Source organism: Bemisia tabaci, chromosome 3, assembly GCF_918797505.1.
Source record: "Bemisia tabaci chromosome 3, PGI_BMITA_v3".
NCBI lineage: Eukaryota > Metazoa > Arthropoda > Insecta > Hemiptera > Aleyrodidae > Bemisia > Bemisia tabaci.
The window spans coordinates 15,550,308-15,577,516 of record NC_092795.1 but is presented as its reverse complement, the minus strand read 5'-3'; the positions used below and the strand labels follow the sequence as shown (position 1 = coordinate 15,577,516).

Here is a 27,209-nt window from a genome sequence, read left to right as displayed (position 1 = left end):
CCCCCCCCCCCCCCCCCCCTCCCCCCGGTGGTGCTGGTGCCCCCCCGGACGTGGCGGGCAACTTGCCAAACGCGTAGTATCCGACGTCGAACCGTGCTCTTGCACCCTGTACAAGATGTCGTTGTCTCGTCGACGCCGACGCACAGTGGATCGAGTCAATAGAAGAGATCGGACACAATTTGGAAACTTTAAGAGCTCATAACTCCGTCATACAAGATTTTGAGGTTCTGAAAGTAGTTTCATCGGCTTCCTTGTGAAATTTACCTAAAGAAACACCCCTTGAAATTTGAAATGTGACAAAATAAACATCAAAATTTGCAGTTTCAGTAAAGAATTTCATGTCCGACCTCTCTAATTGACTCGACCCACTGTGCGACGGTCGCGGTCGCTCCTCTCCCGGCTCCAGTGGCGAGGCGGAATGATCGATTATCGATACCTCCCCATTTGGAGCTATGGTAAAGAATCGATAATTAAGGTGTTCGCTGCGAACACCCTGTTAATCGATCCTTTCCATGGGTTTAAATGGCAGATCAATCGATACATCGCAAAGCGCGCCACGCCACTGCCTGACTCCTGCCACTTGACCAGTTCCGACGATGATCGGTAGATTGCGATCTGGAGTTAACCCCCGTTTCTATTGTTCTGACGAGGGGAAGAATTATTCGGAGCCGATGTCGCTCAACCGTGCCTTTGACAGGGTTACAGGTTGAAACTTGAATCGATAAGATGAGGATGGCCTAGGCTATGGGCAAATTTTCGCGAGTTTTGGTCGAAGTTTTTAACTTACTGCCGACCTCCGTTACAACGAAACGGAATTTCCTCCGAGCGACGGAGCGCTTACAACATTTGGTTTTCATGCTGGCAGCTATGACAACCTCATCCAAAATTCTCGACCCATCTCCGGAGCACTCAAACAAACAAAAATAGAGGAAAGAATTTGTACATTTTGCAAACTACGTTCTAAAATTTGATAAATATTTCACGAGAAATTTTAAGATTTTATTCGAGGTGGCAAAATAACATGAAAAATAAAATCTTGAAATTTCACGAAATTTCAGAAATTTATGAAAGATATGGAAAAATACCGGTTCCTTTTCTTGTTTTGCAAAATGTGAAAATCGTGACTTTCTTCTATTTTCGTGTGTTTGAGTGCGGGTTGCACACTCTAGCCCCTGAAAAATATGAAATACTTTCCTGAAATATCTAAACTTTCATTTCTTGCTTACATTTCATGCCACCCTGGCCTGCACCCATCTCCATAATAATGTTCCACCCCTAAAAGGACTTTCCTTACCCCAAAGCCACCATTGATTATGACACAGCGAGGATTTAAAACAGGAGATACAATTCATCCAATCGAGGCTGGATGCAACAGGTTCGAACTCATATTGTTTAGTTAAGAGGGAATCAAGGCGGTGGGAGCCATTGACACAATTTCCAGTGTCGCCGTGAGTGGTGGCGTACGCGCAAAGGGGGGGGGGGGGTTATGTTCGCGGGGGCGGGTGAAGGGGGGTGTCGTTACTACTCCGCAAGTAATAGAGTGATCGGCTCCTCTCTCCCCCCCCCCCCCCAGGCGGGGGCCAAGGTCCGCGGGCACTTTGACAGACTGCAGCTCGGCGGCTGAATCCGTTGCAGCGCGAAAATGTTTCGATAAAGAGCTCGTTTGCGAGAGTTGAGCCGCGACTTACTACGCAGATTCGACGCGTCATCGAATGCAATAATCCGCGAGTTGTCCTACTCCGCCACCGACGGCGACACTCGGTCCCGACGTTGCCGCCCTGACCCCGAAAAGAACTTACACAACAGACCGAGTCGATGGCTCCATTAATCGAGCAGTAGCGTGGCGTGAATAGCGATCTATCGATTGTTATGCCATTTAAACCTATGGTAAAGAATCGATTATTAAGGTGTTCGCTGCGAACACCCTGTTTATCGATCCTTTTCCATAGGTTTAAATGGCATAACAATCGATATATCGCAAAGCACGCCACGCCACTGTAATCGAGGCATCGATTTGATGTGATTCAGGGGGTCTACTACAGGCTAGCCAAAAACCAGTGCTCTTACGGTACTTTTTCAGCACATTCCCAAGAAAGTCGGTGGGTACCTCCGCAACAGAAAACTTCAGAACTTTTTCAGTACCTCCAATTGATGAAATTTGAAAAATTCCCAAAAATTGAACTTCTCGCTCTGATTGCGACAAAAATGACAAAAAAATGAGAAAAATTCCGGACCCTCTTACGGAATTTCTGCGCTTTTTCAGTGCTTCCGGACCGCCCCAAAAATCAATACTATTTCCGGACTGTCCCGAAATTCCGAACTTGGAGATATCCTGGTGATTAGAATCTGATAGGCTCGGTTGAATTTTGCGACTCTTTTACTAAAAACGGCGAAGATTGGCGATTGAGTATGTTTTTTTTATTACATTCGAGACGACGACGTCAAATTCATCTATGTAGGGGTGCAAAAATGCCCAGGCGCGCGATGGAAGCATGAGAAAATCCCTCGGCTTGTGAAGAAATTTTTCCAAAGAAAATTGTTTTTCTTCTGCAAAAATTGAGAGAAAGTGTAAAAGCGCGCTGATTTCAGACTTTTTTTTCGCTAAGAGCATACTTTCGGCGTTTCTGCCAATTGAGGAAAGCTTTAAGAACGGGTGGACCTCTAATTAAGCCTGCTTCATTTGAAAATTTGAAATATGGTCCAGGTCGCGGTCCTAAGGGGGTTGGACCGTGCAGCAGCCAGGAGGCGCCCCCCGCGTTCCGGGTTCAGAGGCCGAAAGTTCCAGGCGTAGCACCCGGAGCGATCGAGGCAACGGCTCCAACACCCGGCAGTTTCGGCCTTTGAGCCCGGAACACGGACGGTATGTCGATATAGCCGGTAGCTTTTTTTTCAGTGTAACGAAAAAGTGCTGGAAAGTTACGTTCCGCTTGTTGGGTCAATTTATGGGCAGCTGAAGCAGAGGGGGGAGCGGCAACGCGGCGAGTTGCAGCCGCAGATGGCGGATGATGCAAGATTTCACGGTTAAATACTTAGCAAAATCAGCGAGATTTACATCCGCTGATTATTATTATGCCTGATGTAATGCGCGCATGATTTGCACAGTACCGCAGCGCTCGCTCCTCTATACTCCTCCTTCGTTCGCGCCACGTCCTCCTCTTATCGCCCCCCCCCCCCCCCCCCAGCTCCATCCCCGATAAAACGTCGTTGGCCTGGCCAGCCTCTTGCGCGTACCCACTGGACACCCCTGAACTGGTTAGGGTTCCGCATCCCTGGAAAACACGATAGCTCCCGGGGTTTTGAGGGACTTTTCCAGTGGCGTGGCGTGCTTTGCGATATATCAATTGATCTACCATTTTAACCTTTGGAAAGGATCGATTAACAGGGTGTTCGCTGCGAAAGCCTTAATAATCGACTCTTTAACATAGGTTTAAATGACATAACAATCGATACATCGCAATTCACGCCACGCCACTGGACTTTTCAACTATTAAGTACGCTAAAAAATAGGGCGAAGGGGATCTTACAATTAGCTTGCCTTAAGGGGTCTTGCGAAGAGGGGAGAGGGGCCAAGTCCGGTCTTATATAAGCCTCCCACTTGAAGGAAAAAAATAATAACATTTGCTAATGCTACTATATGATAAAACCCTAAGGCTAAAATAATTAATTGTGAGCGCTGTTCAGACCATAACGCTATAGTTTTGAGCTTTCGCTTAGTGACACTTCTCAGCATGAATATGTGCATTACGAAGCTCTTTAATTGAATTTTTAATTACAGCCCGAAAAATTGTTACGAGTCATGGTTGTCAGTTTAGTACGGAAATACATAAGATAATGCGTGGAAATGGATAGGCATGGAAACACCCAAAAAGTCCTGACAAATTCGGCAACACTGAGAGGTCGGCGGGACTTAAGACTTTTTCAAATCGGAAAATTTGAGGTCGAGCTCGGTTTTATCACACCCCCGTCCCCTTCTCATGACTTCAGAGGGGGCCACCTTTCGCCCACCATAACGCGCCATCGCTGAAAAAAATCAACAAGGGCAACTGCACGTAGCATTGTCAAGATGGATGGTCTCAATATTTAAACTGTGGGAGCCAAATACACGAAACGAAAGCAAAAACTCAAAATTGGGAACATAGTTCTCCAGGGAGTTCTAAGTTAGGCGCAAAGACTAACATTAAGATGCGATTAATAGTTGGTGTATGGTTTCAACTAGACTATACGCTTTACAATATGGATCTACTATTTCTGGCTCAATCATGAAATCACCTATCTGCATAGAGAAAATCAAAATGAGAAAGGAAATAAATAGAGAAGGGAGCAGAATAGAAAGCGGAAGAAGGAGAATAGGTAGGAGGAAGGGAAATTAGAAAAGGAGCGGAAGAGGGGGAAGGAGAGAGTAAAGAAAAGAAAAATAAATTGAATAACAAGAGGAAGAGGAAAAAGAGGAAGGGTCTAAAATGCACGTAAACTTTCTGTACATTTCTATCCTGTTTACTCATTGTAGTAGGAAAGCAAAAGCGCTGGTAACACGTTTAAACAAGAAAAAAGATTCTGATACCACTATTCTAACTCTTGAGAGCGCATATTGCCTACCCTCTCAAAAGAAGGAAAATTTAATGCAAGAAGTTGCACCACAGATAGAATTTCCCCGGGCAATATTCACGGCATTTCATTCTCCGTAAATAAAAACTGTAGAGAATTGGAATTACTGCCATTAGATTGTTAAATTTTTCTCAAGATACGTTTTCCCTTTCTGTCTCTGTCTTTATAACTCTCTTCCTTCACATTTTGGAGCTCTATTTAAATTACGGAAAACGCGATGTAGGGTGGTGAATCTTCATCTACCATCGAATTCATAGATTTCATTCAAATTCCAAATTCGAATCGCCTGTTTGCATTTCGCTTAATTCACGTGCACCGTGCGCACCTCTATCAGTTTGCGGGTCCAGTGAATGAATTAAGAGCGTTTCAGCACTTCCATAAAATCTGAGTCTTTTTTTTTATATCTTAGATAACGGAACGCTCTTTCAACTAAAAATTCCGCGAAGAGGAATGGAGAGATATACAAAGTTGGGTTCGAACCCAACATGCAACTATTTTAACTCCGCGGTGGGCCGGATTGCATACGCTCGATTTTGCGGGCAAAATGTGAGATCTGCCCACGGTTCACAAGCTCTCGCGATAAGGAATACAGGTTCGATAGGTGTCTTTTCAGAAACTGCACTTCAGTGCCTTGTCCTCCAAGCCTCTTAATCATGAGTTTGCATTTATTATTCACATCACCTTTCTTAATGTTTATGATATAAAGTCAAAAATGCAAGCTGCCTTTTTTTGCTTCTCCAATAGGAGCGCTCTAGAACTAGAGGACAGAAGCTATTTTTCATGATTAAATACATGCTCCAGAGGAATGGGAAAATGAAAGCAGGGAGTAATACACCGATGCATGGAGCATGTGAGTCAAAAGGAGGATGATACGAGAGAAAAACGAGGATGCTGAAACTTCTCGTTTTGTGGGTAGCGTGCAAAAAAGGGAAAAAGTAGACAAATTGTTTCAAAACTGAGCGCGTCAAAATGAAAAATCGCTCTTGGACCGCAAAATAGTGGATAATTAGCAACTCAGGAGCAGAAAGCAAAAAAGTCATTGCTTTAAGAAACTCTAAACATGAAAATATTTAAAAAAAGAGAGAAAAACAAAAACTTTCCGCAACCCCGAAGTAAAATAAAAGCGCAAGACCTTGCGGAAAATTTTTAAAAAAAGTGTGTAAATAACTTCAATAAAAATAAAAATACCTGAATCAACTCATTGCTATCAATTCAACTATTGCACTTTTGCAAATCGAACGAATGATAAAAACGATCTGGAATCAGAACAAACAAAAGCATGAGGCAGGGAAATGAAACCGGAGACACAATAAACGCATTTATAACTGAAATCCAAACTTGCAAAGCGTGGGAGTCATTTAAATTGTGCGCAATTTTTGTAATCGGTGATGTGCACTCGATAAGGCTCGATACGATACTTACAATGGTTTTCATAATGAAGCATCGCGTGAATCGAAGTTCGCGGTTCGTACCAATACGTAGCATAATAATCGTTGCAAAATATAGATTCATCGAATGTGTAGCTCAAGAACGACATGGATGAAAATACTGGGGGAGGCGAAAGGATAAACATCCGGTCAATGACCCCCGCAGGAGCAATTCGATACCTATGAAAGCGGTGCGGTGGTGAGGCGGTGGAGAGGAAAGATTTCATACAACACTGGTTAATAAGTGAAGAATCAAATCCATGGAAACGAGAAGAATCAAAAAATTGAAAGGGTAATAGATCGCATTTGATTGTGGTTCGATGTATCGTTGGGTTCAATACAATAGAATATAACCTCAAATTTTTTTTTTAGGATTTACTTAGAAATGATCCAATGATTGATGGAACAAGTCAAGATAGATCTCTTGTTAACAGAGAAAAAAAAATCAAGGAAGTTTTCAAAAATCACGTTGATTAAGTTTTCGAATGAAAAGATAAAGTATGACCGGGAGTCTGCAACGTCAGAGACAGAGTTATGTGGTTTCGCGCTCAGGTCATCGATATAAATTATTATAATGGAATGAGAGGGTTTCTTGCTGTTTCTTACAGATTCTACGCAGAATGACAAGAAACCAAGTTTATTATTTAGCACGCCAACTACTGCCGAAAAGAAAAATTTTAATTATTTTGTGTTAGCGTCAACCCCACTATGTAAAAGTTCACGCGAGGACTTTGTCACACACACACGCTGTTTTTGTCAAATTGGACTTTTTGAGGAGAGTTTGAGAATAACACCTATTTTAACGCGTAATCTCTCGATTTAGCTGATGTTTCTCATTTTAATGACATCAGGATTGAAAGTTAAGTAAGCTGCGATTTCAGATTTTCCTTCCTGACTTTCCCCGGCATTATTGACAAAATCCTTGGGAAAACTTAGAAAGAAAATGAACCTTAGCTTAACGGAACGACAAGTTTCCTTAGAGTTAAAATTTCCCTGCCTTCTCCCGATTTTCTGAAGTTTTTGAGTGAAGTGTTGCTTGACTATCCCTGAATGATTAAGGCGACTGAGATCGAAAATGTTTTTCATGTGAAAAATTCAACTTCCAGTCAAGATCTTGGGCTGCAAGATTCACCTCATAAAAATAACTTAAGGGCAATTTGGTTCTCTAACTTAACGAGCGCTTTTCAACCTGTTTAACCGAATCATAAAAAACAACTACCGCAAAACGTACGAAAAAGTCCTGACTTTTTTGGAATTTTTCCTGACTCCTAAAAAAATAGGACTCTACCATACCCAAGCAAGAACATATTAAGATCTCTGCTGTGACTTTCTAAGTAATAATAATCAGTGGCGTGGCGTGCTTCGATATATATCGATACTTCCTCATTTGAAGCTATGGTAAAGAATGGATTATTAAGGTGCTCGTTGCAAACACCCTGATGATCGATACTTTTCCATAGGTTTCAAATGGCCGATCAATCGATATATTGCAAAGCACGCTACGCCACTGATAATAATAATCGCTAACCACGGTCAAAATACAGTGAATCCCCCCCCCCCCTTTAAACTTTCCAGGTTTTTCAAGATCCCCTGCCTTTTCTTGGGGTTTTCCTGGCCCGGCCCCTGCATCCCTCCTCGCGTTAATACGCTTTGTGGGTGGCTGCCGTCAAAAACATCAGGGCTAAGATTTCCAGTTCCCGCCTAAAAGCTCCTCAGAAGACGGTGAAAACGGAGGGAGACGTATTCTCGTCTCTGGGGCCCTGATACACGGAGAAACGGCACGAGAGGGCATAGCGAGGCGAGGGTAAGCGCCAGTGCAGCCGCACTCTGAGCCCACCTCCCTCCATCAGCGTTGCCGATTAATTCACAGGATTCGCTGCCAGATATTTACTCGCAAACAGAGTAAAATTATACGCGATACGTTGCAAAGTTTTGTACCGCTGGTACGCTGCATCGTAACTATACAATTATTGGAATCAGGTAGAAGTAGTACAGAAGTCGGTACGAATTTTAAGCATCATTTAACGCGTATGCGACGCCAAAAATATACATCAGAATTGATTGATGCACGATAAGAAGTCAATGTAAACTTCCCCTCCTGTTTTTATATTCAATTTTTTTTTTTTTTATTATTTTAAAAAAAGGTGCAGGTTTTCTGACGTAGAAGTCAAAGGTTGACTTTAAAGAGAGCCAGAATCGAAGGGACGAGGGTAGGGGGGCTTGGAATCTCCTGAATTGGGATTGGACTTTTCGACAAAAAAATAATTTTAAATAATTTTCCGGCAATTGTCAGGCACCCTGGTAAAAATTGGCTGCTGCGTTTCAAAATACCATAGGAATTCTTATAGCCGGCTAAAGAAGGCTACAGAAAATCATATAGCTGGCTGTAGAATGCGAAGAAAATTACACGGCCGGGCTATACAAAGCGATAAAAAATTATGCAGCCGGGCTACAGTTCCTATCGTAGGGCTTTACACTTCATCGCCTGGCTGTTGCTTTTACGCCATCGATTATAAAAGGCTCTAAGAAATTTTGTAGAAATTCGTGTGCTTTGGAAATCATTAAGTTTGATACGGAACCACCTTAATATTTACAAAATACACATTATATTTTCCTTTAATACATATTTTTTTCATCAATTAAAATGAGAATAATCCATACAGGATGTGCAAATATTTCAAAATCATGAGTTGAATAGCGCTGACTCCGCGAGATTAAATATTAGAGCCTAACACAAAGCGGAGCGGCGACGCACTGGCGCCTACAAACCTAACAGGGATACTTCACGCATTGCGCAACGCGTGAAGTATCCCTGTTAGGTTTGTAGGCGCCAATGCGTGTTTCGCGCTGGCTGCCCGCCTGCCACGGCGCTTGAAGCAACTATTTCACACCAGAGGTATTGCGCAGTATCATACGAAACTGAAGGCGCTCTAATATATTAGTAATGGCAGGCATCAATCAAAAGTACGGAGCTTTCCTCGAAAAATAAATCAAGATACTACGGCCCAAAAAGAGAGCGGTAGTCCAAAAACCAACTAAGTCCTAGTATCCGTAATTAGTAACGTTTAGCATACACTTTATCGCCTGGCTGTATAAGAAATTGTGTAGCCGGCTATAGAAGCTTTTGGAAATCTTACAGCCGGCTGTAGGTCTATGGTATTTTGGAACACAGATTCTACTGCTAATTTTTACCAGGGCAATTGTGACGATACGCCCCCTACGGCTCAGAAATATGCCTAGCGACGAAACTGTTAGGGGTTTTCTAATTTTCTGTTTTTAATTAAGTCGTACACTCCCCCCCTCCCCCCCCTAATCTACTTGGTTCCAACAGAAAATGCGAGGGATTTCGATACAAGAGTGTTTGGCGTAACTTTCATTTAGGAAATTGTATTTCATTCAAATTTATGGAAAGAACAGTTCAAAATCGCTCGAGAAACGACTTACTCTTACAAACGTTTTTCCCCTCGAACCCTTCTTAATAGGAAGCCTTTCAGTGTCCCCTGTATAAGGGAAGAGGAGGAGGTCTAAACCCCCTTCACAAAAAATTCCTGGTTCCACGCGGGCGTTAAACAAAAAGTCATTCGCTGGTTTTTGATACTTGACTTCGGAGTCATTTGCTTGTCAGCGGGAGCGACAATGCGACATACTTTCGATCGACGAGAATTCAGGATTTTGGCACAGATCCGTCTTCAGAGGTCCTCGCGATTTCGTCACGTTTGGCGCGGGTCCGCGTGCGACTGCGCTTATTTAGAGATTTTTGCGGTTCTGAAAGCATTATCGTTTTTTTACAGATTTCCACGGTTATATACAAGGTTATTCAAAAGTTACGCACCACTGGCCATGAGTGTTGTGGCCATTTGAAATTGTTGAGTTGCCCCCCCCCCCCCCCCCCCCCCCCCGAGGGGATCAAAAACTGGAAAGTACCTAAAAAAGTTTCCTCTTCGATATGAGGAAACACGTCTTAAACCGCAAATCGATATCATAATTAGAACTAAAGTTATGACCAGTGGTGCGTGACTTTTGAATAACCCTGTAGGTGCGCCTAATTACTTTGGGGCAATCTTTCATTCTTCAACCTTTCAATCTTTTCAATCTCTCTCGCGCGGATTGCGCTGGTCACAAAATCTTGTTTCGATGCTTGATTTTTGAAGATTAGCTGAAAATGATGAGACCTGTCCGAATAGCAACTTTTTACGTTCAATATTAACCGAAATATCGTGTTTTGAAAAAATTCGGTTTATGACGATATCCACCGCGGTAGTGACACCCTTGGTTTCCACCTTGTTATCATTAGTCAGGGAGACACACGTATTTTCACTGATTTCTCAACGTGAAAATCGGGTGAAAGCAAGGTGGAAAGAAACCAAGGGTGTCGCTACCGCGGAGGATGACGTCATAAACCAAATTTTTCGAAGCACAATATTTCGGTGATTATTGAAAAAAAAAAAAGAAGTTGCCGTATGGACGGATCTTAATATTTTTAACTGACCGACAAGAATCAAGCGCCAAGACATGATTCTGCCAGCGCAACCTACCCATAGCGTGTAGTTAGAGGAAATCACTTCAAGGAATATTTTTCTCTCGGGCGGAGAAAAGTCAGGTGACAGTCTCACAACAGTCACAACAAGAGGGTACCGTTTCAAATAGATTACGATGAAAATGGGTCTTCCAGAAGTTATGTACTGACGATCAAGCAGCGAAAACCTACTACGGAAGCCATATGCGGGTTGATGCTAGAGACAGAGATGAATATGCTAGACAATAAAATAGAACTCTATAAATACGGGGTAACCAGCGACAATTTAAACACATAACATCCAGTTCGGAAAGTATGCGGGCTGCTATCCAGGTAAATGCCCGGCTGAAACCGAAGATGAAAAGAAGTCATCAGCGATCATGTTAGTCTTCCTTGTTGAGGAAAACATGACTGCGATAAAAATAACGGATTTCCTGGGTGAACTTTTACCTAAAACACTAGAATTTGCAATTTGCTTTCAACTGGCGGCCCGATTTTTGAAACTGCGTAGTTTCATTAAAGTGCGACTTTAATCTTTAAAGCCCTGAAATACGATGTCATAATCGATCATGGTCGCATCGTTGGATCATATATCAGAGAGGCAAATGTTCTCGCATATAAAAATGCCCTGACTATTCTGATAAAATCTCTTGATTAATATTGTCAAAATTCTCTCCGAATTAAAAAAAAATTCTCTGAGTTCTCCAAGAATTTGTAGGATCTTTTAAAATCCGTTGATTTTTCCAGGACAGACTTGGGAAACAGTCAACCTTCGCCACCTTGACTAAAAAGTAAGATCAAGGAATCGGCCACGCTGAGTCCTCGTAGTGCGACCAACTGCTATAACAATAAGTCAACATCTTCATCTTCCCAAATCAAACGAAAATTGAAAGGATTAGGGAAAATTAGAATACGTAAATCTCCTAAATGAAAATCCTTTCTAAAATATGATTTTGAACACACGAGAGAAGAAAAAATAAATAATAAAGAGGAAGGAACGCTCCAGACATCCAAAAATTAGGTCCGTGCCCACAACCTTGAGCCGATTTGATCCTATATTTATGTTCTAGGAGGGCTTGGATGAATAAACCAATGCACCCATCGGTACCTGTCGATCCCAAAAACCGGACTTCCGCTCACGGTGTCAAAAAATCACCTCTCCCGGGGCTCCGACACGGCTCAACACGAACGAGACAACCAGGGTTGCCAGGTTATGCGATAAAAAGTAAATAACTTAAAAGGGCACAGTGCTGATTCATCGGGAGTATGTGGCAACTGTGGAGGCAACGGTGATGCGCCTAGTGTTTTGGTCCCCAGATCAAACTCCGCGACCCTAGTGCGTGGCTCAACGAACATCCAGACGGCGCACAGTGGATCGAGTCAATTACAGAGGTCGGACATGAAATTTTTTACTAGAACTGCAAATATGTTTTTTTTCCCGTCATATTTTATGTTTCAAAGGGTGCTGCCGGAAGACAATTTCGCGAGGAAATCAATAGAGCCACTTTTGGAACCTCACACCGAAAAAAAAATCTCGGTGTATTTACTAAGAAAAGGGTAAAATTACCAAGAATTCAGGGTTCTATTTGATCCCAGTTTTTTCTTGGTAAAATCACCATTTATGGAATTGGTAATTTTACCGAGAAATCTCGGTAAAATGATTGAACTTTCTCGGTAATTTTACTGGACCTTGGTAAAAACGCCAGTATTTTTTATCGATTGTGGTAGAATTACCGAGATAAAATGGCAAAGTTACCGGGAATCGATTACCAATAAAAGTGTATTCTTACCTGAAAAAAAACCAGTAAAAATAACGGTTTTTAGGTAAGCTTACCAGTCTGTCTTTGTAAAATTACCAATAATTGGTAAAAAAAGTGAGATGGTAAAAACTCCGAGAAATTTTTTTCAGTGCAGAGTCTTGTATAAACGGAGTTATAGGCGTCTAAAGATTTTGTCCGAACTCTCCCACTGACTCGATCCACCGTGCGGCGAGGAAGGAGGGAGGATGAAAAAAAAATAAATCCCGATACCTGCGTGCGAGTCGCGTCCCTCGGTGAGCCGCGGTCCGGGCGCAGAGCCGCCCACGCGGGGGCTCAAGAGTTGCGGGAGAGAGACGGAAAACCGCGGGGCCCACGGGAGGAGCCGAGACGGAGGTGTTCGGTGTGGCTCATCGAGTGCAGGTGGCTGCTGCACTGACTGGAGTAGTCTGCTTGGAAGCCAAGTGTCACTACGATAATGCCCAGAGCCAGCATTAAAAAGAAGAAAGAACTGGTTTTATCTCGGTTGCCCTTTCTTCTCTCCCTGTCTCTTTCTATCCTCAGCTCGAAACCTCCTCTTCTCGACGAGGGCCCATTACCTAGGCCCAATCCAATGGGTCTCGACAAGAGCGAGGGCTCCAGGCGTGTCAGATGTGTCGATGGTTGAGATGTTGGGGTGGCGGGTGCAGGGTGAGATGGAGGGTGGTTTTTAGGGGTAGCCGAGCGATCGGTAGAATGGTAAACAAGTGTAAACACGTCTTTAAGCATTGGTTCGTCGTTGCGAGTTGCAAAAAATTCAAATTCGCTGCCTTCGGAAGGAAAGCGAGGGATCAACCGAGAAAATCTCTGACTGCTTAGGTTAAAACTGCCTGCCTTCTCCTAGCGCTACAGAACGAAAATTTTCATGACTACGCATTTTGAATTTTTTTTGGGGTTGGACTGATTTTCGCTATGGGGCTGTTCATGATGAATTACTTAACGCTTTAGAGAGTGAGCAGTTCTTTATAATTCTGTGATCTGGCGCGACAAGGGGTGGGGAATGTCAAGCTTACAATTAGCGTCACGTAATCTGTATGTATATAATGGATTTTAACTCTTTTCTCATTTATTTTTCTCACTGGCACTCGAGTAATAATCTCCTTTTTATTTTCTTCTTTTTTCAAAAGTTATATTTCATTTACCTCGTACTCCGTACACCTGTATTTTCCACATCATTTCTTTTCAACTATTCTTTCCTAAAATACACATATTTCTTGACGTAGAACCTCAAAAATGCAATTTTTCGATCATATTTTAATTGAATTTTTACTAGCCTTGCCAAGTCAAGACAATCCACTCTGCGACGAAACAACTATTTGACGATATAAGACTTCCCATTGCCCAGAATTAGAATTGCAAGCGAACTAAATAAGCGTTGACGTCACTTCTTGCGCATTTATACGGCGATACCACTATTCGACCACGTGGGACCTCAAGTTGCCTAAACCAAAAATTGAAGGCGAACTGATACGGCGTTAAAGTCACCTCTTCCCGTTTGGTATACAGCTATTTTTTTGCGTAATCCGAGCGAGCATTTCAGGATGATACCACTATTCGATCACTTGGGAGCTTGTGTTGCCGACACTAAAAGTTGAAGGCGAACTGACAAGGCAATAGAGTTTTTCATCCAGAGAAAATTTTACAAACAAAAATCGAAAAAACGACGCAGCGGTAAGATTCATCGGGAGAGCAGTTTTCTGCTTTAAATTTTGGAACGCGCAGTACTCACGCTCTTTTTTCTCTGACACAGTAACGGTTACTTCCTAAGGAATTGAATTTCAACGCTCTGTTCTGAAGTTCCAGGGCCAGGGATATCGGCCATGAAAAGTAAGACAGAGTAATTTTTCAAGTGCAATGCTAAAACAATCAAGAAACAATCGCGGGACGAGAGGGAACCTTGGACAATGAGACAAGATCAGCAGCGCCGTGCCGGCTCTAATTATTCGTTTTCCTGATGTGAGAGGGATTAGAGATCTCTCCCGCGCATTATGAAATCAAACTTGTCATAATTTGCGCTGGACTCTTTGACAAAACCAACAGATTAGGTGTGACATAATCGTCTTCCATTGAACTTGAACAGAAAATCAGCGAAAATCACATTGTTTTGCTGCAAATAAATCATTGGAAAACGAAGTAAGTGCACTTATTCGGGGTGATCACCAAAATTTAGAATTTGAATTTCTTGAGTTTTCCAGGTTTTCCTCGACCGATTTTGAGAAAATTACTTGACTTTTGAGACGATACGGGATGATGAATAAAAAGTCAATATTCTGCGATCCAGGGCGGAGTTAAATTGAAACTGAACCTACGCGTAAAAAACCACTTCCGTAAAATGAAAATCTTTAGCTTTTTCATTTTGTTAGTTCCCCTAGACTGTCCTGGTTTCCTAAGGTTTATTTTTTTTACTATGGCCACCCTGTAAATTACAGAGACAGGGATAGGACCAGGACCAGAATGTTTCAAGATGTTCTATAAGCACCTGTGAGAAAACATTTTAAGAGAAAATGTGTAACGAACTTCAAAAAATCCTATACAAATCGCGATCTCACGCGAGAAAATCGTGAAAATCTGCGTATGGCTGCCGCGGAAAACTCAGGTGAGAAATCAATGAAAGATCATAAAAGTAAAAACAGGTAAAACTTATGAATACATGGTGTGTTTTCAAAAGAAATACACTCAAAACAAAAACTGAAAGTATACACGAAGTTAAAAGCCCCACGGTTACAAGAAGCACATTGAAAGGAGGCAACATTGACGAGAGATGTCCATGCTGCCTGCTGCTTCCCATCCAGAATACACCTCAGGATGCCACGTTGCCTCTCGTAGAACGAAACGTCTAAGTTCCCCGTATAGAGTAATACTTAAAAAGCTCATTTTGTCTCCAAAAGCGGCAACCTTGCAGGGGCGATGACACTAGACTGGACAGGACATCCTATACACAGATGCGAAACTCGTTGGCGCTTTTTTTCCAACTGGATCGCAGACGAAAGCAACGCAGCGCAGCGAGAGTAAGACCAAGGGCATGGCAGATAATCATTCCTCCAATTTAGTTAATCAGCCACTTGATTAGTCTATCGCACTCTGATTGGTTACTGAGTATAACAAAGTTGATGTTACGGCTGCTGCAAGGTTGCGATTTAGTCAAATCACCGACTTGCGGGTAAGAACCTGAAACTGACTCATCATCATTTTGTAATGGAAGAGGAATGAAGAGTCACTGACTCATCAGGAAGGGCCGCGTTCATAGTCGTCCCTTGAACTGCTCCTTTCCTTAGGTAGTCCCATAAGGTTCACATTGTGGTTAAATCAGGTTCAAAGAGATCCTTGGCGTATTGCATCATAATAAGAACGATCCATTTCAACGAATCTCGAGTAGATTCAATAATGTAACTTTGAAAATAGATCCTCGGCGGGGGATCGTTAGGATTTGCTTTGAAAAAAAAATACAAAATACAAAAAACACTAAGTAGATTTTGAAACCTTTAAGGTATAGGTTTGCACCTATCTCGTTTGTTAAAATCATAGAATTTTTTCTCTCGTATTTTCAGCGTATTTTCCGAAAAAATACATTATTTATGTTTTGCGGTGGCAAACCATTCCTATCCCTAATGATCAATTTCCGAAATTATTCAGACTGTAAAGATCGTACTCATTACAATTTTAATTGTTCTTTACATGATACCACGTTAAGGATCTACTTAAACATTACTTAATCACAATGTGAGGAACGCCTTCTGAGGAAAAGATATGTTTCAGAAACGAAAAAATACGGTCCGCAAAACAAGAGAATATTTCGGACGCAGGGACGAGTTGAAAATTTTCCTGTTTTTCCTCTATTTCGTACATTCCCTTCGGGGTCTGGGAGCCCTTTCTGCACTAAAAAGAGGGGAAAAGTTCCGTCATAAGTAACCGAACTTTTGAGCAAGGAGGCTGGCAAAATTTCATTCTTTCATTCCCTGACTTTTTCCTGTCTTCATATAAGGAAATTCCCTGACTTTTTATTGATAACGCAAGGTCACTTACTTAATGTGGTCAAAACGTTGGCACAACAACGCAATCAGCTGGCCCGTCGTAGACCCAAATTTTACGTGGAACCCGGCTCCAGAAAAAATTCTCTGACCGGAGATGAAATTCCCTGACTTTTCCCTGATTTTCCCGGTCGAGCTGCATTCCCTTACTTTTCACGGTCTTCCCGACAACTATAGGCGCCATGTATGTTCAATAACTATGGAAATATTCGGTTTGTCACATCAAAATTTCAGTTCGTGTAACGCAAACTGAACAATTAAGAAGTCTGGTCCACGGACCGAGTGCTAGGTGACGCAAATCAAAAGTTCTGCATAACCAACAGAATAATTCGGTTGATAGAGCACAACGAATTGTTCAGTCAGTTATACGGGACTTTCGGTTTGTGTACCTAACATTCGGTTCCAGTGCAACGATTTGGCGAAGCAAATGAAACAAAACCACGGGTCACGGATGATGGTTGAATCTTAAAGAAAAGAAAAAAGATCTGCCGAGTCGCCAAGATCAACAACCATAGATCGATCGAAGAAATAGTCATTATTTAAAAGGTTGCAACGGAACGTTAATGCATTGGTGATCTGCAAGTTGGCGCCTCGAATCTATCGATTTAAATAGCTCTCGTGCCGAGCTTCTGTTTTGATCTTGAAAACATAGCTCAGCCAGGAGGGGCGAGGGGGAGTTCGAACACTCCGATCCAGATTGTTAAAATGGACGTGTTCCTGTCAAACGGAACTATGTGCATTATGACGTGAGCCCTGATATGCATATATTCTTGTGGGTCTCGGGGCTCATGTCTTAATGCACATAGTTCCGTTTGGCAGAAAAACGTCCACATCGAAACCGGCTCGATGATTCGGGTTCATTAGCATTCGGCAAGACAAGACACGCCAGACGAGATGACTTGGAAGCTTCCGAGACGCATTTAACATCCGTTATGATTTGAGCATGCACCACCAACCACCACCGCTGGAACCTCCTGAGCCGAGCTGTTAATGACCGCGCAGTCTCCGGGCCGCAAACGAACCGAGCTTTAACTGCAACGACGCGATTTGTCGTTGTTAAAATTGCTCACGCGTCGCACGGGGTACAACGGCTTGTGCTTGGTAATCGGGATTTCCTTAATGAAATTCTCAGGATTTTTTTTCTTTTTTTTCCGAGTTGCTGATTTTCGGTCGTTGGCTGGTTCTGTTCTGAGGTGTCAAAAAAAATAAAATGAAAATGGGGCCACTTCGCGAATGAGCAGCAATGGAGTTTCTTTAATGAAATTCTCGCATTTTTTTCTTCTTTTTTTTCACAGGGGCATGGAGCAAGACAGTATGTTGGAATTTTTTAGCCAACGTGCGTTAAAAATTAGCATAAAGCTGAAAATCTCAATAAAGAGGGGAAAAGCTCATAAGAGCACAATTTTCCCTCAAAGAGATACGCAGTTTGGTGCAACACTATGATGAACACTGTGATTTTTAATGCAGGTTGGCTAAAACATTCCTATGATGAACACTGTGCTTTTTAATGTAATTTGGCTGAAAAATTCCAACATACTTTCGTTCTTTTCCTTTTCTTTTTGGTTGTTCGCTGGTTCTGAGGAGTCAAAAAAGGGGGCCACTTAGCGTACGAGCAACACTGTTGGAAGCCTCTTCTGTTTACAGTGTCGACGATACAGACGTGAGGAGTCCTGTCTTCAGACCCACTTCATCTCGTCAGACGATTGAGCCAAGACCCGAGAGCACATAACACGAATATTAGTACGCCAATACTGTCCAAAGTTGTCACGTTGCATATTTTCTCGGATTAGTATGGTATGAAAATGGAGGGAAAAGACCTGAGTTTCCGGTATTAAGACTCCAGAGTCGAGGCAGTCATGATTTGGAACTATCATACGAACTGAAATTTTATGTTAGGTTTAATTTGTAATGCTATGTTTTCAAAAACACTTTACAGTAGACTGTGGATTATCCGGATTAATTGGTGCCGGGCCCGATCCGGATGAAAAAGAAATCCGGATAATAATAGTAAACACAAACACCACCAACCAACACCACAGTATTCGTATTATGTATACATCATGTACACGCCAACACGAATTTAAAAGGTTAACGCCAAACTGAACGACTCAATATTGATTGTGAATGGTAGCCGACAACGATGAATTACAATACAACGATTAAAGCGCGCAATGCGTGAAGTATTCATGCAGTCTTGTAGCCGCTAATGTGCGCTAACTAACCGACTGCACTGCGTCTGGCGTAATGCGAGAAGTATTCCTTCAGCCTTGCAGGCGCCAATATGCCTTGCGACCGCTTTTCGCGGATCCGCTCTTTTATCGGAATGCGTACGTAGTTACATGGTTGCAAAATCGATCCGGATAATCCAGAGTCCGGATAATACGAAGCCGGATAATCCAGAGTCTACTGTACTATTGGGCAGAATGATAAATGACAGAAAAGGAGGGGGGCTGTGTCTAATCTAGGTAGTAGAATTTGGAGATACTGAGGTCAAACCAATGTGTCTAACACACTTTTCGGGTCTTCTCGCTTAAGAGCACCACTCCTTATCGACGTTTTAATTTGAAGCTCTCATATCAACTTGGTGCTCTTTTGGCTGGATGTTCCCTTAAAATACATTCTCCCAACATCATGTATTCAACACATAGTAAAGTGAATACAGTTTATAAGTCAGCAATAAGTTCCAACATTTAAGGAGTCGGTTCTCCAAGTCAAAATACGATTTTTAGGTAATTTTGACATTTTATCCATAGGGCTTGAAATTTCCAGGGACAGTCAAAAAATACAGGGAACTTTCCAGAAGGTTCTTGGAAAATTTTTAGTATATGTGCATGCGTGGGAGTTTTTCTGTTAAAGTTTACCGGGGAAAGAAGGAATTCAGCCGGGAATTTTGCAAAAGTTAGTGCTTACGTCCATATTTGGAACAGTGGCACCCCAAAGTTCAAGAGAAATAAAGATAATTTTTACTTTTTGACATTGTGGCTACATTTATAGGTCACACTAGATGAAAATCAGCGTGTGGGGATAGTAAAATGTAAAATATCCAAGTCCATATTCGACCTCTAAAAACGGGAACCATTTTGAGAGGGGACTGGACCATTTGAGCATGTACGCCTTCAAATCACTAAGCTTTTATTTGAGGTCAAAAAAGAGCGTAACATTTGAACGTGTCCTCAGTTAAAAAATTCTACGTAATTTCATCTCTCACGGGTGCTGACTGAGTTGAGTGTTGATGCGTATTAGGCCACCTCGTCTGGCCCACCGATCCACGTGCGCCAAAGTAATCAGTCTGAGCAAGTTCGTCTCTTATCGCACTTGCTTTGTTTATGCAAAGTTCGATCAATTTTTTTTTACACCGTCTATTACTGATTTCACGATGAGATCATCACCTGTCTGCTGCGTATTTACTTAATTTTTTTTTTTTTTTTATTCCACGTCACTGATTTAATTCAATTCAGCCGTCTCGAAGCTTCGCCAGCAGAGTCGTAACTTAACTTCGAGACGAGCTCTGTCGCCCATCTAACTCTACTCTTTCCAGCAGCCTGATTATTGAAATGTTTTGTTTGTCAGATCGACACAGATGACATAGGTTAAAAGGCGGAGTGTGATTGGTCGGCTATGTCTTATCGCTGCTTTGTCGTGCCTTTGTCAGATGGAATGATCGACATACTGTCGGAAACTTAAGAGGTGCCGTGAGCTTGTCGATCATTCCACCTGACAAAGGCACGATAAAGCAGCGATAAGACATAGCCGACCAATCACGCTCCGCGATTTAACCTATGTCATCTATGTCGATCCGACAAACAAAAAATTTCAATAATCGCCCCGCTGGGCTCATGTTACCATGGAATTTGAGGCTGAAAAACGATTTCTGGATGCTCAGCTTTATCATCTCCAAGTAGCGCCTTCGTGCGATTGATTTCTTTCATGACAACGCTTGTCGCAACACTAAAAGTCTGAGCGGCTATCAACAATTACCATCTTTCAGATTTCATAGTAGTAGACGGGTTACTCCCTTATCATACAAGAGTTTATTTAACGACGCACACACGCACACTCTTCATAAGAAATAGTTATTAATTAGGTCGGATTACGCCTTTCACCATCCCATCCCCACACCTCTACAAAATTGAAATTTTCATTGACGTCGACGATTGTCTGGCGCTTTCTACGAACACCCACGCAAGAGGATCTCAGGCTATGCTACCTCGGAGAAATTAAAAAGTGATATTTTTAGGCCAGGCACCACAGCTCCATATGAGGGGTAATATTGAATTAAATGCTGGAAAGCTGGAACTTTTTTTAAAAGACGTATTATGAGGTCCTTAAATAAGGGTTAGTTTGCACCATTCCTGAAGTGGAGCTTCAGCCGCCATCTTGGATTTTTAGGCCTAAAATCGCTATTTTTTCGGTTTTTGGCCTATAAGTCAGTGAAAAAGTCATTTTTCCGTCAAAATACCTCAGTGCTATAATTAAGCTTATTAAATTTCCTTTTAAAAAGGTGGTATACGTTTTTTCCATACGACCCACCGTTTTCGAGTTATAATTGTCGCAAAGTTGGGCTTTTAAACTCAAAATCGACCAAAACCCGACTTCCAAGTTTCCAGTGCGCTACAACTTAACAAAAACCGAGGAAAGAGGGGAAAACTCATTCCAAACCTAAAATCTGGGATTTCTCAAAAATTAATCCCAAAATCCAAGTCCGTGTGGGGGGGGGGGGGGGGGGGGCACGGTAACCGAATCTGTGGGCCGCGCGCGCACTGTTTTTACACACCGTGTCGTATCGCGCTGTGTTATCAGCTACTAGGTGTCGAATGGCAATAATTTTTATTGGTTTGGAGACTCCCGGTCTGATCCAAAAATTAACTGTCATAAAACTCGTGAAGTTGGTATAGCGCAAATGAGAGCGCTAGAGGGCACTTATGGTGAAATCAAATTTAAAAGGAGCAACCGTGTGTTATGTACCTATTTCTGCAACAAACTGCAGCGTTAAATTAAATAATAAAGTAATACCCATTAATCCTGCATTTCTTTTTCAAAGGATATTTCTTTCCTTAAAAAATCATAGACAAGAAATTGGAGGATTATTTTCAATTCGAATTGATTCCTTATCCATTAGCTCTTTTTGACGAATCCGGAATGCGAAAAAATGTCCAAATTAGTGATTTATGACTTCCTTTTCAACTTGTGAAACTGCAGTCAAATTGAAAGGTTCTGTCCGTGTGATTGATGGAGGATTTATGGTTCACAAAATTGTCTGGCATCGGCAAGAAATATTCTCCCAAATACTTGATAAACATGTTGAGTATGTACAGAAAAATTATTCCTCTAACACGTCAGTAGTGTTTGACGGATATCCGGAGGACAGCGCAGCCAGCAAAGAGCACCAAAACAGCGGAACGCTGTCGGAGATCAAAATTATTTTTATCTCCAGAAATTATTATTGAAGAGAACATGTCAGTGACTGTCACACTAAGTAAATTCCTCGCGAACGAGAAAAATAAAAGTAGACTGATAGCTTTACTAAGAGAGAGGTTTGAGAGTGCAGGTATTAAAAATAAACAAGCAAAAGAGGATTCTGACGTGCTCATTGTAAATACAGCCATCGAGTACTCTGAAAATTCCCCATCAGTCATAATTGTAAGTGAAGACTCTGATCTCTTACTTATCCTTACAGCTTTGAACAATTCTAAGAAAACCATTTATTTTCTGAAGCCAGGTAAAGGTAAAGTTCCAAATAAAACTTACTCGCTGAACCAGAACCTAACTTTAGCAGATAATGTTTCATTTACACGCATTCACCGGTTGTGATACCACATCTGCGATTTTTAGGCAAGGAAAACATAAGCTCTTCAAATTGTTACAAAAAGATGAGAGCTTAAAAGTAGCGGCTCAAATTTTCAAAGAACCAAATGCTTCATCAGAGGCAGTAGCTAGTACAGGGGAAAAATTGTTTCTTTCCCTCTACGGTGATCAAGGTGATGTATCATCGAATCAATTTAGGTGCCAATGCTTCACACAAGCGATAAGCAAAAATGCACCGAATTTAGCTTCCTTGCCCCCTTCTTCAGATTTAGCATGTTTGCATTCATTTAGAGTCTATTTACAAATGCAGATGTGTTATATGGTCACGAAATATCTCCATTACAGTGAGGGGTGGAGACATTGTAAAACTGGATTAATCCCGATTCCGATGCAGAAAGATCCGGCGCCTCAAGAGCTTTTAAAATTAATTTCATGCAAATGTGTGAAGGGCTGTCAAAATTCTTGTTCCTGCCGAAAAACAGGCTTACACTGCTCTTTACTTTGCAAAAACTGCGAAGGTAGATCATGCTCAAACGTAGCCGATATCATCGAAGATGAGGATAGCATGGATGAGGAAGAAAAGTATGGATCTCATGTGTAGATTGCAAGGCAAAGATGAACCTCTGCCAGGTGTTAAACATGATTTTTTTTTTGTATTTCAGTGAATTTTTAAATAAATGTTCAACTGTCAATTGGAGAAACATACTTTTCTTTTTTTCTTTGTAAGTGACTCCTTTTTTCTGCTAAATGGGTACGTCGCTTTATTTCTATGGCTTTAACAGCTGAAACTACGAACACTATTGCAGCAACTAACAGAAAGGAACCAGGTGATCTAAGGAAACTTAAGTTGCAGGTTGAGTTCTGTGACGCTTCACTGAAGAAAAGCAAAGAATCATTTTGCAATTTCATTTCAATCACCAAAAAAGCTAACGAACTGTGCGCTTGAGCAGCGGCGCGCTACGGCACTGGGACATCTTGGCCCCCCCCCCCCCCCCCCCCCTCCCCCCACGGACTTGGATTTTGGGATTAATTTTTGAGAGATCCCAGATTTTAGGTTTGGAATGAGTTTTCCCCTCTTTCCTCGGTTTTTGTTAAGTTGTAGCGCACTGGAAACTTGGAAGTCGGGTTTTGGTCGATTTTGAGTTTAAAAGCCCAACTTTGCGACAATTATAAATCGAAAATGGTGGGTCGCATGAAAAAAACGTATACCACCTTTTTAAAAGGAAATTTAATAAGCTTAATTATAGCACTGAGGTATTTTGACGGAAAAATGACTTTTTCACTGACTTAAAGGCCAAAAACCGAAAAAATAGCGATTTTAGGCCTAAAAATCCAAGATGGCGGCTGAAGCTCCACTTCAGGAATGGTGCAAAACTAACCCTTATTTAAGGACCTCATAATACGTCTTTTAAAAAAATTCCCAGCTTTCCAGCATTTAATTCAATATTCATTCCCTTGGTGCCTGGCCTATTTTGGGTTATTCATTTGTTAGAGATTAAAGAGACTTTGCTAATACTTAAACAGGGTTCGCATCAAAATCGTCACGTTGGATTTAGACACATCCTCGAATAGATAACTATTGTAGCACGCGTGATGCTTTCTAGCCTACCTTGAAGATTGAAGGCGAAATAGCAATGCTCCATACTTAAAGCCACGCCACGGAAATTGAAAACTCCCCAGGAGACCGTTCCTACACTGTGTATAACGCTGAAAAAGTTTCTTTCAGCCCCTCTGCTTCTACCTTGACTTTTGTAAAGCTGGTCCCATACCCTTTACTCAGAGCATTGCGTAGTATAATGTGCTTTTCATTCCATCGCTAGAAAAAAAACAGTATTCGAACAGTCGTGAACTTAATTACCAGACGACATAAAATTCGAGGACGTACATTGTGGCAATTTTCTATGAGTCCAGGAGATTCAAGGACTTGATAAACATGAACGAGAAGAATATTCAAACAAATACATTTGAGGACTTATCAAGGCTTCACCAACGTCGCTGGAAGTTTACATTCGCATTTTATGACTTCATATAAGAAGATGAACGAAAAGAGGGTGAATTATAACACTTGGGTTGCATTTTCAACTGCGCTGATTCGGATGAACGAAAAGAACGAAGCAAAGAAACTTCAAGAGGGAAACGTGACCCAGTTACGGACAAAATCGATTCGGTTTTGCGAGCAATTGAATAATCTTGGTGAGCAAGTTTTCAGAAACTTGGTGTGACTCATGCTGCCGTGCTAAGGAAGAACACCGTTTGAACCTTCAGGCGTTGCCAAATCGTCTTTGATAAAACATGAATTCCCCGGTAAGCTTATGAATATTTTTCTTCCAATTTTTCAGAGAATTTTGTTCGTATTTTGATCCAAAGTTCCTGAAAATTTCAAGGAAAAATATTGATAATTTTCCTCAAAAAGAAACGTTTTATCAAAGGAAACTTGGCAACTCTCGAATTTTTATACGGCGTTCTTCCTTAGCACGACAGCATGAACCTCGAGCACACGCAGACCCGCTGGCGCTGGACAGACGATTTTTTGCCAATTTTCGCTTAAATTTCGTTCAATATCACGGTCGTTAGAGTGGTTTAATTATTCACAATTCGAGCAAATAGTGAGAGTTATGCAAGAGCAAAATGATGACTACGAATTTCGTCAAAGTTAATTTTAGCACTCAAATAGACAGAAAATGAGTAGGTGCGGACTTACGTTGACAGTTTGGCCTTCGGAGGAGGGTGAAAATGAGTCAGAAACAATACTCACCTGAAACAAAGCAAAAAAATTACAATTATTGTACTATTAGCTTGCAACGTGAGCGAAAAATCGAGCAAACTCGAAGACAAAACGTCAATTTTTTTTTACTGATTACGTTAGCAATCGAACGGTGAATCAAAGTAGACGCAATGCCTTCTTCCGTATACATCACCGACTAGTTTTGTTTTGAGGAAACCCAACTGGATCTTCGAGAAACAGAGTTATTCGCTTCGGGCAAAAATATTTTTGCAGACATTATAGATTTTTGGCAAATAAAAAAAAAAAAATAATCCTGGAATTCTGCTCCCCCCCCCTTCTCTCTGGCTATTCAAAATCCGTATGAGGCAGTCTCCGATTTTGAAAGGTTAGATTTTGTCAAAGCGACGCATAAGATGATATATTTTCTGGAAGGACCTGATAATTATACGTAAGGCCACTGCCGTACTCAGCACCACGGACCGCGGTGCTCCAATCTAGATTTTCCCAATTTGTCAGCTTACCCTAACAAGACAACTTCCACAACTCATGTTTTGTTTTTCTGGATAAAAACTGAAGAGTATAAAGAAGACTATGAGTACGCATCCTGATGATCCTGTAAGTTTCAGGTCCTACAGCGTAGCCTGTAGTATACTCCCCCTTCCCCCCAATAGGCGTGCACACGATTTCTTGTCTGGGAAAATTGAAAATGTTGACAGCTCCTTTGAACGCAATTCAACGCATTTTTCTGCACAGGGTATGTGGGAATAGCGAAGGAGAGGAGCCCTATCAATGTTGACCTCTTTTAATCGCAATTCGACGCATTTTTCAGCACACGGGTTAGGGGAAAAGCAAAGGAGAGAACCCCCTCTACTGACTCAACAATGGGCCAATGAGAAAAAAGCAAAGTGCTGACTTCGAAAAGAAAAATTAAAGGGGGGCACTTCGAGGTGGGCCCCGGAGGGCCTCGTGGACTTACAAGTCCGGTAAAACTGGGCGTGAGTGAACAATGCATAAACTCAGGTATTATTTTCATGAAACTTTCGGTCTCAAAACAAACTCATCGAGCCCGGAGTGGGCTCCCACGGTTTTCGCTTAGTAGCGCGGCAGATGCGACTTGCAGTTTTCCCGACGCACAGTGGATCGAGTCAATAGAAGAGGTCGGACAAATTTGGAAACTTTAGACGCTTATAACTCCGATAATACAAAAATTAGAGATACTAAATGTGGTTCCATTGGTTTCCTTGAGAAATTTTCCCTCTGAGATCAACCTTTAAACTTTAGAATGTGACGAAATAAACATCAAAATTTGCAGTTTTAGTTCAAAATTTGATGTCCGACCTCTATGATTGACTTGATCCACCGTGCGACGGGCGGGGATGTGGAGCGTGTGTGAGGATCTGGGTGAGCCGAGGCACACTCACAACAATAGCACGATGCGCGTGCGCGGCATTTCCGGGCTCGAGCATGAGCGCCATGACGTCATCCCGGAGTCTATTGTCTTTGTCCGGACGCGACATTTAGACAGCGCGGCGCCGCACGCGCCAACGTCGACGTCGGACGTGGACGTGAAATATCATCGACAGCCGATTCGCGGTTCCCCGACGAACCGCAAACGGAACGGCCGACCGACCCCGACCGGACACGCAATACGTCACTCGCGCGACTCGCCGGGTGCTTCGGCGCGTCTGCGTGACGTTTGAATGGAATGACGTGCACACGCAACGCTGGTGCACCGAAACCGCGGGCGTTCCGAGTGCCGGACGCATGACTTTTGTTACCTAGTGCGAAATGGAGATGTTGCATGTATGAGGGATTTGCGATTTGACCATTGATTCTTATATAAAAGTTCGCGTGAAACACGATGGTACCACTGGTTATCTCTGAAATCATCTCCCAAGCTCAAAAAAAGCTCTTAAAGTGAGGCCAAAATGGAGGGGATATCCCACCCTACCCTGAGAGTCCACGTCTACATTAAGACAAACTCTCCATGCAAAGATAGGGAGCAAATACATTAGCAGGGATGCCGTGTTTTCAGTTTTGGAGTCCCCAATAAAGTGGCAACCCTGCTACTGTATTTGCTCCCTATCTTTGCATGGAGAGTTTGTTTTGATGTAAAGGTGGACTCTCGGGGTAGGGTGGGATACCCCCTCCATTTTGGCCTCACTTTGAGAGCTTTTTTTGAGCTTGGGAGATGATTTCGGAGAAAAACCAGTGGCACCATCGCGTTTCTTGCGAACTTATACATAAGAATCAATGGTCAAATCGCAAATCCCTCACACATGCAACATCTCCATTGCTTCGGGCAAC

The 27,209-nt window shown here is 42.1% G+C and overlaps 1 protein-coding gene across 6 annotated transcripts in view; it reads right to left on the bottom strand.

Moving 5' to 3' along the window:
• The window catches only part of LOC109041944 (caspase-1), a 60,153-nt gene that overhangs the window by 13,221 nt on the left and 19,723 nt on the right, over positions 1-27,209 (bottom strand). For 2 of the 6 annotated variants that reach the window (XM_019058462.2, XM_019058464.2), the window contains exon 2: positions 5,794-5,861. The exons of 3 other annotated variants lie outside the window; for them this stretch is intronic. The gene's annotated coding sequence lies outside the window, so the exon portion shown is untranslated. Of the gene's footprint in view, positions 1-5,793; positions 5,862-24,878; positions 24,933-27,209 lie in introns of all 6 variants that reach the window. One more of the 6 variants, XM_072297904.1, reaches the window with a different exon arrangement.